Genomic DNA, 18,382 nt, shown 5'->3' with positions numbered 1-18,382 from the left:
CCTCAGAACCAAGAGAAAACAGCATTTACATATCCTTCTGGAGTATTTGCCTACAGAAGGATGCCTTTTGGTTTGTGCAATGCACCTGCAACCTTTCAGAGGTGCATGCTCTCTATCTTCTCAGATATGGTAGAGAAATTTCTAGAAGTCTTCATGGATGACTTTTCAGTATTTGGAGACTCATTCAGCTCTTGCCTTAACCATCTAGCACTTGTTCTGAAAAGATGCCAAGATACCAACCTAGTTTTAAACTGGGAAAAATGTCACTTTATGGTGACTGAAGGGATTGTCCTTGGGCATAAAATTTCAAACAAGGGAATAGAGGTGGATCAAGCTAAAGTTGAAGTAATTGAAAAATTACCACCACCTACCAATGTTAAGGCAATCAGAAGCTTTCTGGGGCATGCAGGATTCTACAGAAGGTTTATAAAGGATTTTTCAAAAATTGCCAAACCTCTGAGTAATCTGCTAGCTGTTAACACGCCATTTATCTTTGATAAGGAGTGTCTGCAGGCGTTTGAGGCTCTGAAAGCTAAGCTGGTCACAACACCAGTCATCTCTGCACCAGACTGGACATTACCATTTGAACTAATGTGTGATGCCAGTGACCATGCCATTGGTGCAGTATTGGGACAAAGGCATGGTAAGCTTCTGCACGTCATTTATTATGGCAGCCGTATTCTAAATAATGCACAGAAGAACTACACAATCACAGAAAAGGAGTTACTTGCAGTGATTTATGCCATTGACAAGTTCAGATCTTATTTAGTAGGATCAAAAGTGATTGTGTACACTGACCATGCTGCTCTTAAATATCTACTCACAAAGCAGGATTCAAAACCCAGGCTTATAAGATGGGTGTTGCTTCTGCAAGAGTTTGATATAGAAATAAGAGACAGAAAAGGGACAGAGAATCAAGTAGCTGATCACGTGTCCCGGATAGAACCAGTAGCAGGAGCATCCCTCCCTCCTACTGAGATCTCTGAAACTTTTCCGGATGAGCAATTATTTGCTATTCAGGAAGCTCCGTGGTTTGCAGACAGTGTAAACTATAAGACTCAAGGTTCTCCTTCTGTAACCATGGAAAGGAAGCATGAAGAGCTTCTCTCAAAACAGAGTCAAACAGAGCCCCCACAGTCAAACTCTAAGTTTGGTGTTGGGAGGCCACAACCAACTTCTAAGTTTGGTGTTAAACCCCGGTGTTGGGAGGTTCCAACATGGCTCTGAGTATCTGTGAGGCTCCATGAGAGCCCACTATCAAGCTACTGACATTAAAGAAGCGCTTGTTGGGAGGCAACCCAATGTTATATTTATTATTTTCCTTTGTTATTTTATGTTTTCTATAGGTTGATGATCATGGAAAGTCACAAAATCAATTGAAAAAGCAGAAACAGAATGAAAAATAGAAAGAAAAATAGCACACCCTGGAGGAAAACTTGCTGGCGTTTAAATGCCAGTAAGGGCAGCAAATGGGCGTTTAACGCCCAGTCTGGCACCATTCTGGGCGTTTAATGCCAGAAAGGGGAACCAGACTGGCGTTAAACGCCAGGAATAGGCACCAAGCTGGCGTTAAACGCCAGAAATGGGCACCAGCCTGGCGTTTAACGCCAGGATTGGCAGAAAGAGCATTTTTGCTCGCCACTTGGTGCAGGGATGAATTATCCTTGACACCTCAGGATCTGTGGACCCCACAGGATCCCCACCTACCCCACCACTCTCTCTCTCTTCTTTCTTCTTTTGCTCGAGGACGAGCAAACCTTCTAAGTTTGGTGTGGTAAAAGCGTTGCTTTTTGTTTCTCCATAACCATTTATGGTACCTAAGGCCGGAGAAACCTCTAGAAAGAGGAAAGGAAAGGCAAAAGCTTCTGTTCATACCCTGACCGGGCTCCCCCAACTCGGTAAATCCATGAAAGGTCCGACCTCGTCCTAAAGCCCACGCCTAAAGGTCGGACCTCGGACATTAAAGGCAAGGAGGGCCCATCAGAAGGAGCGCAGCCCAAAACCTAAAGGCCGAAAAGGCCTAAGGAAGGTGGTTCCACAAAGATAGGGATAAAACTCCCGAAAGATAAGATAAGATAAGAATATCTTATCCAGGGAAGATCACAGCCAACTACTATAAATACACTGGAACACCCAGGTATGAGACACATTCCATATTCTACACATATCTGCTTGGACCCATGCTAACTTAAGCATCGGAGTGTCATTGCAGGTACAACCACCAACCGCTCGGCACATCAAGCTCGGGTCCCTGACCCCCACCTCGGGCATCTCCAGACGACCGAGCTGCACGTTTCAGGTAACCCCCGGAACATTGGCGCCGTTGCCGGGGACCTGGAAGTCATCCCTCTATCATGGCGGACGACCCTCTCAACAATGACCACGCTGCATCAGAACAAGAGGAGGAAGTTGACACCGGAGAACGACCGGACCGCCCTCTATCACCATGCACTCCAGGAGGAAACAAACAGAATCGCCCAAAGACATCACTCCCAAACAAAGATCCACAAAATCCCGAAAAAGAAAAGGGCTCGGAAATTCTAGAAGCAGTCCGGGCACAACAAAACCGACTGAAACAACTCGAAGAGGACATAAAGAAGCAAAAAGAAACTGAGCAAGATCTGAGAAGGGAGACTCGCAAGCGCAGAGAATTAGAAGAAAAACTGCGGAAAATAGAGGCCAACCTGAAAGATCGGACAGAACGCGACACCACCCCCGAAGGCAACCATGATCCCTTCACGCAAGAGATCATGAAGGAGAAGGTACCGCGAAACTTCAAACCACCCGATATGGATCTCTACGACGGCACCACCGATCCAAGTCACCACCTCAGTAACTTCAGAAGCAGAATGTACCTAGTTGACGCCTCCGACGCAATTCGGTGCAAAGCCTTCCCCACCACTCTCACCAAGTCGGCCATGAAGTGGTTCGACAACCTGCCACCAAGATCAATCACCAGCTTCGAAGACCTAACCAAAAAATTCCTAACAAGGTTCTCTATTCAAAAGGACAAGGCAAAACATGCCCCCAGTCTACTCGGGATCAAACAGGGTAACCAAGAAACTCTCCGAGAATACATGGAGCGATTCAACAAAGCCTGCCTGGAAATACAACACTTGCCCACTGAAGCAGCCATCATGGGACTAGCAAACGGTCTAAAAGAGGGACCGTTTAGCCAATCCCTATCCAAACGATACCCGACCTCCTTATACGAGGTGCAGGAGCGGGCAGAAAAATATATCAACATAGAGGAAACCTCCCAGCTAAGAGACTCTTCTAGGAAGGAAGCAACCTACCCACTCCGAGATCGAGATCGGGAACAGAAAAAGAAAGAAGAATCCAACTCGGACAAGCCCCGGAAGTACCACAACTACACCCCCCTCCGAGTCTCCCTGGTAGACGTCTACAGAGAAGTATGCCACACCGAAAAGATCCCACCGCCCCGACCTCTAAAACACAAGAGAGCGGGAAGAGATCGGTCCGAATACTGTGAATATCACAAACTCTACGGTCATTCTACTAACGACTGCTACGACCTAAAAAATGTTATAGAAAAGCTGGCGAGAGAAGGAAAGCTCGACAGATACATAGCAGAGAAAGGAGAAGAGACCAGAAAGAGAAGGCGGGGAGATAACGAAGGTCGGGCCGAACAAAACCCACGAACTCCTGATAGACACGTTCACATGATAAATGGAGGTTTTGCAGGCGGAGGAACATCCAGATCCTCGCGAAAAAGACACCTCAAGGAAGTCTATCATGTCCGAGAAGAGAATCCCCTGCCCGAGTTACCTACTATCTGATTTACCCGAGAAGATGCTCAAGGGATAATTCCCGGGCACGACGATCCGATGGTAGTCACCATTATCCTAGCAAACGCCAACTTACATCGAACCCTGATTGACCAGGGAAGCTCAGTAGATATCCTGTTCAAATCGGCATTCGACAAGCTCGGACTTGAAGAAAAAGAACTAAAGGCCTATCCTACCGACCTATTTGGGCTAGGGGATACCCCGATCCATCCCTTAGGATACATCTCGCTACACACTACCTTTGGAAAAGGCGAACAATCTAAAACATTAAGCATCGACTACATTATAGTCGACGTCACTTCGGCATACAATGCCCTCATTGGGCGACCAACCCTAAACAGGCTGGGGGCTATAGTCTCGACCCCACACCTCTGTATGAAGTTCCCTACCGCAAAGGGAATCGCTACTCTAAAAGGCGACCAAAAACTAGCGCGGCGATGCTATAACGAAAGCCTGAGCCTGAAAGGGAAAGAGGTCAACACGATAGAACTCGGACGAGTTCAGTCCCGAGAAGATCTACGACCACAACCAGAGGGAGAAACCGAACAAGTCCAGATTGGGAACACACCTGAAAAAATCACAAACATAGGAGCAAACCTCAAAACGGGCCTAAAAGAGGAACTCATAAACCTCTTAAAGGAAAACTCCGACCTCTTCGCCTGGAAAGCCTCCGACATGCCAGGAATAAATCCCGACCTGATGTGCCATAAGCTATCAGTTTACCCGGGATCCCGACCTGTCCAACAAAGGCGTCGGAAGCTCGGACCCGAGCGTATGCAAGCAATAGGAGAACAAGTACAAGCACTACTAGATGCAGGATTCATTAGGGAAGTAAAATATCCCCTATGGCTTGCAAACGTGGTCCTGGTAAAAAAGCCCAACGGAAAATGGAGGATGTGCGTCGATTACACAGATCTCAACAAAGCCTGCCCCAAAGACCCATATCCACTACCAAACATCGACGCCTTAGTAGACGCAGCCTCAGGCTACAGATATCTCTCCTTCATGGACGCATACTCGGGATACAATCAAATCCCGATGTACGGACCCAACCAAGAAAAGACCTCGTTCATAACCCCAAGGGCAAACTACTGCTACGTAGTAATGCCCTTCGGGCTGAAGAACGCAGGGGCAACCTACCAGAGGCTAATGAACAAAGTGTTCTCAGAGCACATCGGACTACAGCTAGAGGTGTACGTCGACGACATGCTGGTAAAGACACAAGAGGACAAAAACTTACTGACCGACCTCACCAGCATCTTCGGCACCCTCAGAAAACACAACATGAGACTTAACCCGACAAAGTGCACCTTCGCCGCAGAAGCCGGAAAGTTCTTAGGCTTCATGCTGACTCAAAGGGGCATCGAAGCGAACCCGGACAAATGCCAAGCGATACTCAATATGAAGAGCCCGACATGTGTCAAGGAAGTACAACAACTGAATGGAAGGCTAGCCGCACTATCAAGATTCTTGGCAGGATCAGCAATAAAGTCACTGCCTCTCTACTCACTCCTAAAGAAAGGGAAACCCTTCTCATGGACTCCAGAATGCGAAAAGGCCTTCCAAGAATTCAAGGAATTCCTCGGGCAGCCACCAATCCTAACCCGACCTCTAAAGGGAGAAGAACTCGTACTATACCTCTCGGTTGGACATCGAGCAGTCGCTTCAGCATTAATACGAGAAAATGACCAAGGACAACACCCCATATACTTTGTAAGCAAGGCACTACAAGGGGCCGAATTAAACTATCAGAAGATAGAAAAGTTCGCCTACGCCCTAGTGTTCACAGCTCGGAGGCTCCGTCCCTACTTTCAAGCCCACACCATCAAAGTCCGGACAAACCAACCCATGAGACACATCCTCCAAAAAACAGACCTGGCAGGACGAATACTGCAATGGGCGGTGGAACTGTCCGAGTTCGACCTCCACTATGAAACCCGGACTGCCATAAAGTCTCAGTATCTAGCCGACTTCATCGCAGAATACACTGAGACCCCTGGAACCCCACTCTCATGGAACCTATATGTCGACGGGTCCTCAAACAAAACTGGAAGTGGAGCCGGGGTTATACTCGAAAGCGACCAAGGAACGCGGATAGAACTATCCCTAAAATTCGAGTTCCAAGCTTCAAACAATCAAGCCGAATACGAAGCCCTACTAGCAGGTCTAAAGCTAGCCGAAGAGGTCGGAGCCCGGAAAATCACAATCTTCAGCGACTCCCAGGTCGTCACATCACAAGTAAATGGAAGCTACCAGGCCAAAGACCCAACTATGAAAAAATACCTGGACCAAACACAGGCACAATTACGCCACTTTCCAGAGATACAGATCCAGCACATACCTCGGGAACAAAACGCCCGGGCAGACGCCCTCTCAAAACTTGCCAGCACCAAACCAGGAGGCAACAACAGAAGTCTCCTCCAGGAAACCTTACAATCTCCCTCCGTGCTAAGAGAGGAAGAAACGCTAAATATATCAGACCAGCAGCAAGGATGGATGACCCCCATACTCAGCTACCTGAAGTCGGGAACTCTCCCCGCCGAAAGAAAGGAAGCCAAAAGACTCACGAAAGACGCCCAGAATTACACACTAATTCACGACGTATTATACAGAAGAGGATTCGCAAGCCCCCTCCTTAGGTGCGTCCCGACCTCAGAAACAAAGAGCGTCCTCGAAGAAGTCCACGGAGGCATGTGTGGGAACCACCTCGGAGCTCGGGCATTATCCAAGAAAGTAGTCCGAGCCGGGTTCTACTGGCCAACTTTGCAAAGAGACGCAACGGAGTTTGTGAAAATATGCCCCCCTGCCAAAAACACGCCAATTTTCACAAGGCACCACCCGAAGACCTTATCAGCATCACCGCACCATGGCCCTTCGCAAAATGGGGACTCGACCTACTCGGCCCATTCCCCCAAGGACCGGGGCAAGTCAAATACCTCATAGTAGGGGTCGACTATTTCACGAAGTGGATCGAAGCTGAACCTTTAGCCACCATTACGGCTCAGAAAAGCCGGAAATTCCTATACAAAAACATTGTCACAAGGTTCGGAGTCCCCTACTCCATTACCACAGACAATGGAACACAGTTCACGGACACAAGTTTTCAGAACTTGGTGGCCGAACTAAAAATCAAACAGCAATTCACCTCAGTCGAGCACCCACAAGCCAACGGACAAGCAGAGGCCGCAAATAAAGTCATCTTGGCCGGGTTAAAACGAAGACTCCAAGAGGCCAAAGGGGCATGGGCCGAGGAGCTCCCCCAGGTATTATGGGCATATCGGACAACTCCACACTCTACAACGGGAGAATCGCCATTTCGACTAGCCTATGGGATGGAGGCAATGATTCCTATCGAAATAGAGGAAAGGTCACCCAGAGTCATCTTCTACAACGAAGAAGGTAACCCGCAGGCACAAAAGGAAGAACTCGACCTCCTACCCGAGGTCCGAGAAAGAGCCCGAATCCGAGAAGAAGCCTTAAAACGGCGAACGGCCCTCAGATACAATCAGAAAGTAATAAAACGAAGCTTCTCCACTCACGACCTAATTCTAATCCGAAATGACATCGGAACACAAAAGTCGGGAGAAGGAAAGCTAGCCGCAAATTGGAAAGGACCCTACAAAGTAACTGAAGTCTTAGGAACAGGCTATTACAAGATATCCGACCTAGAAGGCAATGAGCTGCCCAGGGCCTGGCACGCCTGTAACCTAAAACGGTACTACAGCTAGAAAAATCTGACCCGAGGTGTACTCTTTTTCCCTACAGGGGTTTTTTAATGAGACACCCGGTCAGATAAGGCACCCGACCTAGTCAAGGGTAAACACTTTGTAAATATTCTTTCTTTTTTAATACTAATCAAATTTTTCTATTTTCTTTTGTTCCTTCTCGTGATAAAACAAATCCTGAAAAAGTACCCCGTCAAGGCGCATTAATTTATGCTCGACAAAACGCAAAAAATCATTTGCCAAGAGACCACACAAGGTCGGCAAAGATAAAGCGACGAGGTTCAAATTAATGTGAGAAGTTATAAAAGTAACTCTGAAAAAGGCTCAAAAAAGCCAAATAAAAAGAGATTACAAAAATAACTTAAAAGGCCGACCAAAGACAAGGTCGGACCAACAAAGGGTGTACTCGACCGCGCCACCCGAGGTCCGATAAAAAGCTCGGACCCGAGAAGGAAGCCTTAAAACGGCGAAGACAAAGATTTCGAAAACGCCTACTAAAAAGTTGCTATACAAAAACAACTAAAAAAGTACGAGCGAAAAAATGAAATCAAGCGCTAGCTAAAAGGTTGTTATCCAAAAACAACTAAAAATCATAAAAGCGGAACAAAAAGTCTAAACGACGAAGACAAAAGATTTCGAAAACGCTTACTAAAAAGTTGCTATACAAAAACAACTAAAAAAGTACGAGCGAAAAAACGAAATCAAACGCTAGCTAAAAAGTTGTTATCCAAAAACAACTAAAAAGCATAAAAGCGGAACAAACAAGTCAAAACGCGAACAAAAACACCGCATGATAAGCTAAAAAAGTCACTACAAGTGGCTAAAAGCAAAAAAGGTGTCCAAAGCATCCACAGAAACCATCCAAAAAACAAAAGAGCCCACAGGCCGGGCAAAAACCCAAAAGATAAAGGGATTACAGAGGATCAAGATCCTTCCCGGTCGCCGCATCAACAGAAGGCTGCGGAAGAAACATAGAAATCGGGACAGCATCGACAGCACCATCATCCCGGTTCAAAACCTCCGCACCAGACCCATCCCCGACCAAAGGTGAAGTCGGGTTCGCAACCGGAACCTCGGGGACGGACACCGGAACCTTGGGGTCGGACACCGGAACCTTGGGGTCGGACACCGGAACCTCATCCTCGTTGGGAGCAGGAACAATCTCTCCCTCCACAACAACGTTATCCATACTAAATAAGCTCAGATCCAGGTCAGGAGCAAGAACCCGGACCTGAGCCTTCAAATTTTCATACATAGCATCCATACCCTTCGCCACATGCCCTTCTAGCTCGTAAAAGTCATTCTGAGCAGATTGCAACTTCTCCTTCGTCTCCACAAGCTCGGCAAGTGCCCGAGTACAATTTTCCTTCGCTGCCTTCGCCATCCCCTCAGATGCATTCGCTGCCGCCACAGCCGCGGTAGCCTTAGCTTTCTCCTTCTCTAAAGATGCTTCCAACTCAGCAATCCTAGCAGCCTTCAGCTCACTAATCTTCTCGAGCTCAGACTGAGCCTTCTCAAGTCGGGAACTGGTCGCGCCAAGGGGAGATTTCTTGAACTCTCGGGCAATAGCAGCATGAAGACTAGCCATCCGAACACAACTCCGCGCCATATACTGAAAATGGTGCTCCATAGACACATCATCAGTAGAAATAAAGGTCTGAGGAAGAATATGCTGTTCAATCCAACCAAGAGCATCGAAATCCTTGTCATTAAAACCCGCAGGCTCTTGAGAGGTCTTCTGCTTCTTGGGAGGAGGACCCGAGAACGGGGAGGAGAAGAGGTAGCAGGCCCGGAGGTCGGAGGATCTTGAGTTATAGCTCGGAACTGGGGAGTCGGAATAGTCTTCGACCGAGTCTGAACACCCACAGTAGACTTCTCCGGAGAAGATCGGGCAGAAGCCCCCCCAGCTTCAATATTCCGAGCGGCCACAGACTTCTTCGTCCGACGAAGATACTTCATGGAATCCGCCTGAGAAGACATCTCTGCAGAAATAAAAGAAAAGGAGTTACCACAACAGAAAATCCACCAAAACAAACAAGACCAAAATACTAAGAAAAAGATGAATCTCGAAAGAGGCCGGGAACTACCTAACTCGGAACGGAGAAGGCTTGGATCTCCCAACATTTTCTTCGTATCCAAGTGAGGTGCCCGACCCCATAAACTGCTCACCACACCCACAAAAGCCTGCTCAACCTCATCTAGACTCTCAAAGGTATATTTAACAGACACTACATTCTCCTGCCAACAAAGAGGAAAAGAAGGCTCCCCACTCTCATCTAGAAAGAAAGGTCGGACGTCTCCAGTAGCCCGGACCTTGAAATAAAAGTTCTTGAAATCATGAAAAGACTCATCATAAAGGGTACAAAACTTCCTTCCCTGGTTAGCCCTAAAAGAAACCCAAGATACCTTCCCTCCACCCGACCCCGGCTTCGTCAACACAAACAAATAGGAAAAAAGAGAAATAGAGGGAGGGACCCCCAAAAACTGACACAAAAGTTGAAACAACTTCAAAAACGCCCAAGAATTTGGATGGAGCTGCGTAGAGGCAAGGTTACAAGACCACAACACCTCGGACTCCAGGTCGGTAAAAGGAAGTCGGACACCCAGCTTAGAGAAAAAACAATCATAAGCATAAAAGAAGAGCTTCTCGGAACTCTCTAAAGGCGGGAAGCACACTCTCTCCTCGGAATCTGGGGCCACTAGTTCATAATCCCTCTCAGACTCTCTATTTTCACATATGCTACTGTGCCTACGGAACCTAGCTAAATATTCAGAATCTACCACAGAAGGGATTCTCAAAGGAAGAGGATCTACCCAACCAAGACCACTCAGAATCTTGGTCGACACCGCTTGAAGAACCTTTCGAGACATAAATTCCTACCTACAAAGAAGAATACAACAGAAAGCAAAAACCCATTCAGCAATGCAAGAAAACAAAAACCCCGCGAAGAAAATGCAGCAACCCGGACCGAAAAACACCAGAGAACAAAAAAGAGCCCCCCCATATACAAACAACAGCAATGGCGGCGCCTCTTTTTCGGGGCAACCCAGGCATAAAGAGACAAAACAAAGAGCCACACAAAGAACAGAAGCATATGATCACAAGAAAGTAAAAACATGGAAAACAAACCTGGAAAGTAGAAACGAAGGCGAGGAGCTCCGAGGCAAAGAAACGAAGGCGGCAAACTCCGGAAGCATGAAGCACGAAACGACGGCGCAGAGGAAACCCCGGAAAAACGCACGGAAAGAATCAGGAAAGAAGAACAAAGAAAAAGAAGAAGCGGCGCTCGAAAAAGAGATGGCGAAAACTTAGAAAAACAAGAAAGGAACAGAATAAACGAAGAAAAAGGAAAGGGAGCGAATAAATAAAGCCTTCACGAAAGCCAGAACGAAAATCGAGGAAAAACGGTAACAAGCAATAAATGCAGAAACGGCCATTTTTTGAAAATTTGAAAAACTACTATGCCCGAGCTCGACCTCCCAAAAAGGACGAACTCGGGCAGGGGCACTGTTCATACCCTGACCGGGCTCCCCCAACTCGGTAAATCCATGAAAGGTCCGACCTCGTCCTAAAGCCCACGCCTAAAGGTCGGACCTCGGACATTAAAGGCAAGGAGGGCCCATCAGAAGGAGCGCAGCCCAAAACCTAAAGGCCGAAAAGGCCTAAGGAAGGTGGTTCCACAAAGATAGGGATAAAACTCCCGAAAGATAAGATAAGATAAGAATATCTTATCCAGGGAAGATCACAGCCAACTACTATAAATACACTGGAACACCCAGGTATGAGACACATTCCATATTCTACACATATCTGCTTGGACCCATGCTAACTTAAGCATCGGAGTGTCATTGCAGGTACAACCACCAACCGCTCGGCACATCAAGCTCGGGTCCCTGACCCCCACCTCGGGCATCTCCAGACGACCGAGCTGCACGTTTCAGGTAACCCCCGGAACAGCTTCCATCTCTGAGCCATAGGAGATGGAGAGATTCATCTCAAGGGATGCACTTTCCTCCACAAAACTATTGGGAGCAAATCAATACCTCCCTAGGAGAATTGAGTTCCAACATGGGACAACTAAGGGTGGAGCACCAAGAACATTCCATCCTCCTCCATGAAATTAAAGAAGATCATAGAATGATGAGAGAGGGGCAACAAAGGTAAGGAAGAGACATTGAGGAGCTCAAGCACTCCATAAGATCTTCAAGAGGAAGAACAAGCTGCCATCACTAAGGTGGACCCGTTCTTTAATCTCCTTGTTCTTTATTTTCTATTTTTCGAATTTTTATGCTTATGTTTATCTATGTTTGTGTCTTATTACATGATCATTAGTATCTTAGTGTCAATGCCTTAAAGCTATGAATGTCCTATGAATCCATCACCTTTCTTAAAACGAAAAATGTTTTTATTACAAAAGAACAAGAAGTGCAAGATTTCGAATTTATCTCTGAAACTAGTTGAATTAGTTTGATGTGGTGATAATACTTTTTGTTTTCTGAATGAATGCTTGAACAGTGCATATGTCTTTTGAATTTGTTGTTTAAAGAATGTTAAATTTATTGGCTCTTGAAAGAATGATGGAAAAGGAGAAATATTATTGAGGATCTAAAAATTCATCAAATTGATTCTTGAAGCAAGAAAAAGCAAAAAAAAAAAAAAGAGAAGAAGAAAAAGCAAGCAGAAAAAGCCAATAGCCCTTTAAACCAAAAGGCAAGGGTAGAAATAAAAAGTGATCCAAGGCAAAAAGAGTGTGCTTAAGAACCCTGGACACCTCTAATTGGAGACTCTAGCAAAGCTGAGTCACAATCTAAAAAGGTTCACCCAGTTATGTGTCTGTGGCATGTATGTATCCGGTGGTAATACTGGAAGACAGAGTGCTTTGGGCCACAGCCAAGACTCATAAAGTAGCTATGTTCAAGAATCATCATACTTAACTAGGAGAATCAATAACACTATTTGAATTCTGAGTTCCTATAGAGGCCAATCATTCTAAACTTCAAAGGATAAAGTGAGATGCCAAAACTATTCAGAAGCAAAAAGCAACTAGTCCCGCTCATCTAATTGGAGCTAAGTTTCATTGATATTTTGGAGTCTATAGTATGTTCTCTTCTTTTTATCCTATTTGATTTTCTGTTGCTTAGGGACAAGCAACAATTTAAGTTTGGTGTTGTGATGAGCGGATAATTTATACGCTTTTTGGCATTGTTTTTAGTATGTTTTTAGAATATTTTAGTTAGTTTTTATTACATTTTTATTATTTTTTAGTTAAAATTTACTTTTCTGGGCTTTACTATGAGTTTGTGTGTTTTTCTGTGATTTCAGGTATTTTCTGGCTAAAATTGAGGGACCTGAGCAAAAATCTGATTCAGAGGCTGAAAAGGACTGCAGATGCTGTTGGATTCTGACCTCCCTACACTCGAAATGGTTTTTCTAGAGATACAGAAGCCCAATTGGCGCGCTCTCAATTTCGTTGGAAAGTAGACATCTTGGGCTTTTCAGCAATGTATAATAGTCCATACTTTTCCCGAGATTTGATGGCCCAAACGGGCGTTGCAAATCAGCTTTAGAATTTCCGGTGTTTAACGCCGGAACTGGCACAAAAATTGGAGTTAAACGCCCAAACTGGCATAAAAGCTGGCGTTTAACTCCAGAAAAAGTCTCTACATATGAAAGCTTCAATGGTCAGCCCAAGCACACACCAAGTGGACCCCGGAAGTGGATTTTTACGTCATTTACTCATTTCTGTATACCCTAGGTTACTAGTTCACTATTAATAGGACCTTTTGATATTGTATCTCTACCTCATGACACTTTACACATTTCTTATTGTATCTTCTACGGCATGAGTCTCTAAACCCTATGGTTGGGGGTGAGGAGCTCTGCTGTGTCTTGATGGATTAATGCAATTACTACTATTTTTCATTCAATCATGCTTGCTTCTATTCTAAGATATCACTTGTTGCTAAACCTGATGAATGTGATGATCCGAAACACTCATCATCATTCTCACCCATGAACGTGTGCCTGACAACCACCTCCGTTCTACCTTAGATTGAGTAGATATCTCTTGGATTCCTTAATCAGAATCTTCGTGGTATAAGCTAGAATTGATGGCGGCATTCAAGAGAATCCGGAAGGTCTAAACCTTGTCTGTGGTATTCTAAGTAGGATTCAATGATTGAATGACTGTGACGAGCTTCAAACTCCTGAAGGCTGGGCGTTAGTGACAGACGCAAAAGAATCACGGGATTCTATTTCGACCTGATTGAGAACCGACAGATGAATAGCCGTGATGTGACAGAGCGCGTTGAACATTTTCACTGAGAGGATGGGAAGTAGTCATTGACAATGGTGGAACCCTACATACAGCTTGCCATGGAAGGAGTCTTGCGTGCTTGAAGAAGAAGACAGTAGAAAAGCAGAGATTCAGAAGATAGAGCATCTCCAAAACCTCAACCTGTCCTCTATACTGCAAAACAAGTAATTATTACATGTTCTTCCACTTTTCACAATTAAACCTGAGAATTATTGATATCCTGACTAAGAGTTACAAGATAACCATAGCTTCTTCAAGCCCACAATCTCCGTGGGATCGACCCTTACTCATGTAAGGTATTACTTGGACGACCCAGTGCACTTGCTGGTTAGTTGTGCGGGATTGCAAAAGTGTGATTGCAATTTCGTGCACCACTTCCTCTGCAGGAGAAGCTTATGACCTTGAGAATCCTGCAATGGAAGAGGTAAATTACATGGGAGAACCCTATGAAAACACCTATAATCCTTCATGGAGAAATCTTCCAAATCTCTCATGGAAGGACCAACAGAAGCCTCAACAAGGATTCAACAACAATAATGGTGGAAGAAATAGGTTTAGCAATAGCAAGCCTTTTCCATCATCTTCTCAGCAACAGACCGAGAACTCTGAGCAGAGTCGTTCTGGCTTAGCAACCATAGTCTCTGATCTATCTAAGACCACACTAAGTTTCATGAATGAAACAAGATCCTCCATTAGAAATTTGAAGGCACAAGTGGGTCAGCTGAGTAAAAAGGTTACTAAAACTCCTCCTAGCACTCTCCCAAGCAATACAGAAGAAAATCCCAAGAGAGAGTGCAAGGCCATAACCATGACGAACATGGCCGAACCTGGAGAAAGTGAGGAGGACGTGATTCCTAGTGAGACAAACCTCATGGGATGTTCTCTGAACGAAAAGAAGTTTCCCTTTGAGGAACCAAGGGAATCTGAGGCTCATACAGAGACCATATAGATTCCATTGAACCTACTTCTGCCATTCATGAGCTCTGATGAGTATTCTTCCTCTGAAGAGGATGAAGATATTACTGAAGAGCAAGTTGCTAAGTACCTTGGAGCAATCATGAAGCTAAATGCCAAGTTATTTGGTAATGAGACTTGGGAGGATGAACCCCCTTATTCACCAATGACTTGATTAGGCAGACATTACCTCAGAAGAAATCGGATCCCGGAAAATTCTTAATACCCTGTACCATAGGCACCATGACCTTTGAGAAGGTTCTATGTGACCTGAGGTCAGGCATAAACCTCATGCCACTCTCTGTAATGGAGAAACTGGGAATCTTTGAGGTACAAGCTGTAAGAATCTCACTAGAGATCGCAGACAAATCCATGAAACAGGCTTATGGACTTGTAGAGGATGTTCTAGTGAAGGTTGTGGACCTTTACACCCCTGCTGACTTCATAATCCTGGACACTGGGAAGAATAAGGATGAATCCATTATCCTTGGAAGACCCTTCCTAGCCACAGCAAAGGCTGTGATTAATGTTGATCGAGGAGAGTTGGTCCTTAAAGTGAATGAGGACTACCTTGTGTTTAAGGCTCAAGGATCTCCTTCTGTACACATGGAGAAGAAGCATGAAAAGCTTCTCTCAATACAGAGTCAAACAGAGCCCCCACATTCAAACTCTAAGTTTGGTGTTGAGAGGCCATCATCATGCTCTCAGTATCTGTGAGGCTCCATGAGAGCTCACTGTCAAGCTATTGACATTAAAGAAGCGCTTGTTGGGAGGCAACCCAATTTTTACTTATCTATGTTGAATTTCTATTTTCCATTATTATTTTATGTTTTCTTTAGGATGATGATCATGTGGAGTCACAAAAACAAAAGCAAAAATCAAAAACAGCATTGAAAACAGCACACCTTGGAGGATGAGCTTACTGGCGTTTAGTAAGGGTAGCAGAATGGGCGTTAAACGCCTAGTCTGGCACCATTCTGGGTGTTTAATGCCAGAAAAGGGCACCAGACTAGTGTTTAATGCCAGAAAATGGCACCAAGCTGGTGTTAAACTCCAGAAAAGGAAGGAAAGCTGGCGTTAAATGCCAGAAATGGGCAGCACCTGGCGTTTAACGCCAGGATTAGCACTCAGAGGGCGTTCACACGCCAGAATGGTGAAGTTGTGGCCAAGAAGAAGGTGATCCCTGAGGTCCCTTTCATGCTCAAGAAGAATGAGTATCCAGAGATCTGACATGAGATTTGAAGAAGAGGTTGGGAAGTTCTCAACAACCCCATTTAACATGTTGGAATCTTAATGGTTCAAGAGTTCTATGCTAATGCATGGATCACTAAGGACCATGATCAAAGTGTGAACCCGAACCCAAAGAATTGGCTTACCATGGTTCGGGGGAAATACTTATATTTCAATCCAGAAAATGTAAAGTTGGCATTCAACTTGCCAATGATGCAAGGAGATGCACGCCCCTACATTAGAAGGGTCAACTTTGATCAAAGGTTGGACCAGGTATTCATGGACATATCTGTAGAAGGAGCTCAATGGAAGAGAGACTCCAAAGACAAGCTGGCTCAATTGAGAAGGCATGACCTTAAACCCGTGGCTAGAGGATGGTTGGAGTTTATCCAACGCTCTATCATTCCTACTAGCAACCGATCCGAAGTAACTATGGATTGGGCTATCATGATCCATAGCATCATGATTGGAGAGGAAGTGGAAGTTTATGAGATTATACCTCTAGAACTATACAAGGTTGCTGACAAACCTTCCACTTTAGCCTTCCCTCATCTCATCTGTCACCTATGCAGTTTAGCTGGAATTGTCATAGAGAAAGACATCCTCATTGAAGAGGAAAAGCCCATCACTAAAAAGAGGATGGAGCAAATAAGATAACCCACTCATGGACTTCAACAAGAGCATGAGGAAGTTCTTCATCAAGAAATCCCTGAGATGCCTCAAGTGATGCATTTTCCTCCATAAAACTATTGGGAGCAACTCAACACCTCTTTGGGAGATTTGAGTTCCAATATGGAACAATTAAGGATGGAGCACCAATAGCACTCCATTATTCTCCATGAAATTAGAGAGGATCAAATAGCCACGAGGGAAGAGCAACAAAGGCAAGGAAGAGACATAGAGGAGCTCAAGCGTTCCATTGGATCTTCAAGAGGAAGAACTAGCCGCCATCATTAAGGTGGACCCGTTCTTTGATTTCTTGGTTCTTATCTTTCTGTTTTTCAATTTTTATGCTTTATGTGTTATCTATGTTTATATCTTCATTACATGATCATTAGTGTCTAGTATCTATGTCTTAAGGCTATGAATATCCTATGAATCCTTCACCTTTCTTAAATGAAAAATGTGCCTAATTATAAAAGAACAAGAAGTACTTGAATTTCAAAATTTATCTTGAAATTAGTTTGATTATGTTGATGTGGTGGCAATACTTTTTATTTTCTGAATGAATGCTTGAACAGTGCATAATTTTGATAGTGAAGTTTATGAATGTTAAAATTGTTGGCTCTTGAAAGAATGATGAAAAAAGAGAAATGTTATTGATAATTTGAAAAATTATAAAATTGATTCTTGAAGCAAGAAAAAGCAGTGAATAATAAAGCTTGCGAAAAAAAAGGCGAAAAGAAAAAGGAAGAAAAAGAAAAAGCAAGCAAAAAAGCCAATAGCCCTTTAAACCAAAAGGCAAGGGTAAAAAGGATCCAAGGCTTTGAGCATTAATGGATAGGAGGGCCTAAAGGAATAAAATCCTAGCCTAAGCGGCTAAATCAAGCTATCCCTAACCATGTGCTTGTGGCATGAAGGTCCAAGTGAAAAGCTTGAGACTGAGTGGTTAAAGTCGTGATCCAAAGCAGAAAGAGTGTGCTTAAGAACTCTAGACACCTCTAACTGGGGACTTTAGTAAAGCTGAGTAACAATCTGAAAAGATTCACCCAGTTATGTGTCTGTGGCATTTATGTATCTGGTGGTAATATTGGAAAACAAAGTGCTTAGGGTCACGGACAAGACTCATAAAGTAGTTGTGTTCAAGAATCAACATACTGAACTAGGAGAATCAATAACAGTATCTTAATTCTGAATTCCTAGAGATGCCAATCATTCTGAATTTCAAAGGATAAAGTGAGATGCCAAAACTGTTCAGAAGCAAAAAGCTACTAGCCCTGCTCATCTAATTGGGAATAAGTTTCATTGATATTGTGAGATTCATTGTATATTCTCTTCATTTTATTCTATTTTATTTTCAGTTGCTTGGGGACAAGCAAAAATTTAAGTTTGGTGTTGTGATGAGCGGATAATTTATATGCTTTTTGGCATTATTTTTAGGTAGCTTTTAATAGGTTTTAGTTACTTTTTAGTATATAATTATTAGTTTTTATGAAAAAATCATATTTCTAGAATTTACTATGAGTTTGTGTGTTTTTTTTGTGATTTCAGGTATTTTCTGGCTGAAATTGAGGGACCTGAGCAAAAATCTGATTCAGAGGATGAAAAAGGACTGCAGATGCTGTTGGATTCTGACCTCCCTGCACTCGAAATGGATTTTCTGGAGCTTCAGAGGCCCAATTGGCGA

This window comes from Arachis stenosperma, chromosome 3 (assembly GCF_014773155.1).
Source record: "Arachis stenosperma cultivar V10309 chromosome 3, arast.V10309.gnm1.PFL2, whole genome shotgun sequence".
Lineage (NCBI taxonomy): Eukaryota > Viridiplantae > Streptophyta > Magnoliopsida > Fabales > Fabaceae > Arachis > Arachis stenosperma.
Note: the sequence above shows the minus strand (reverse complement) of the source record.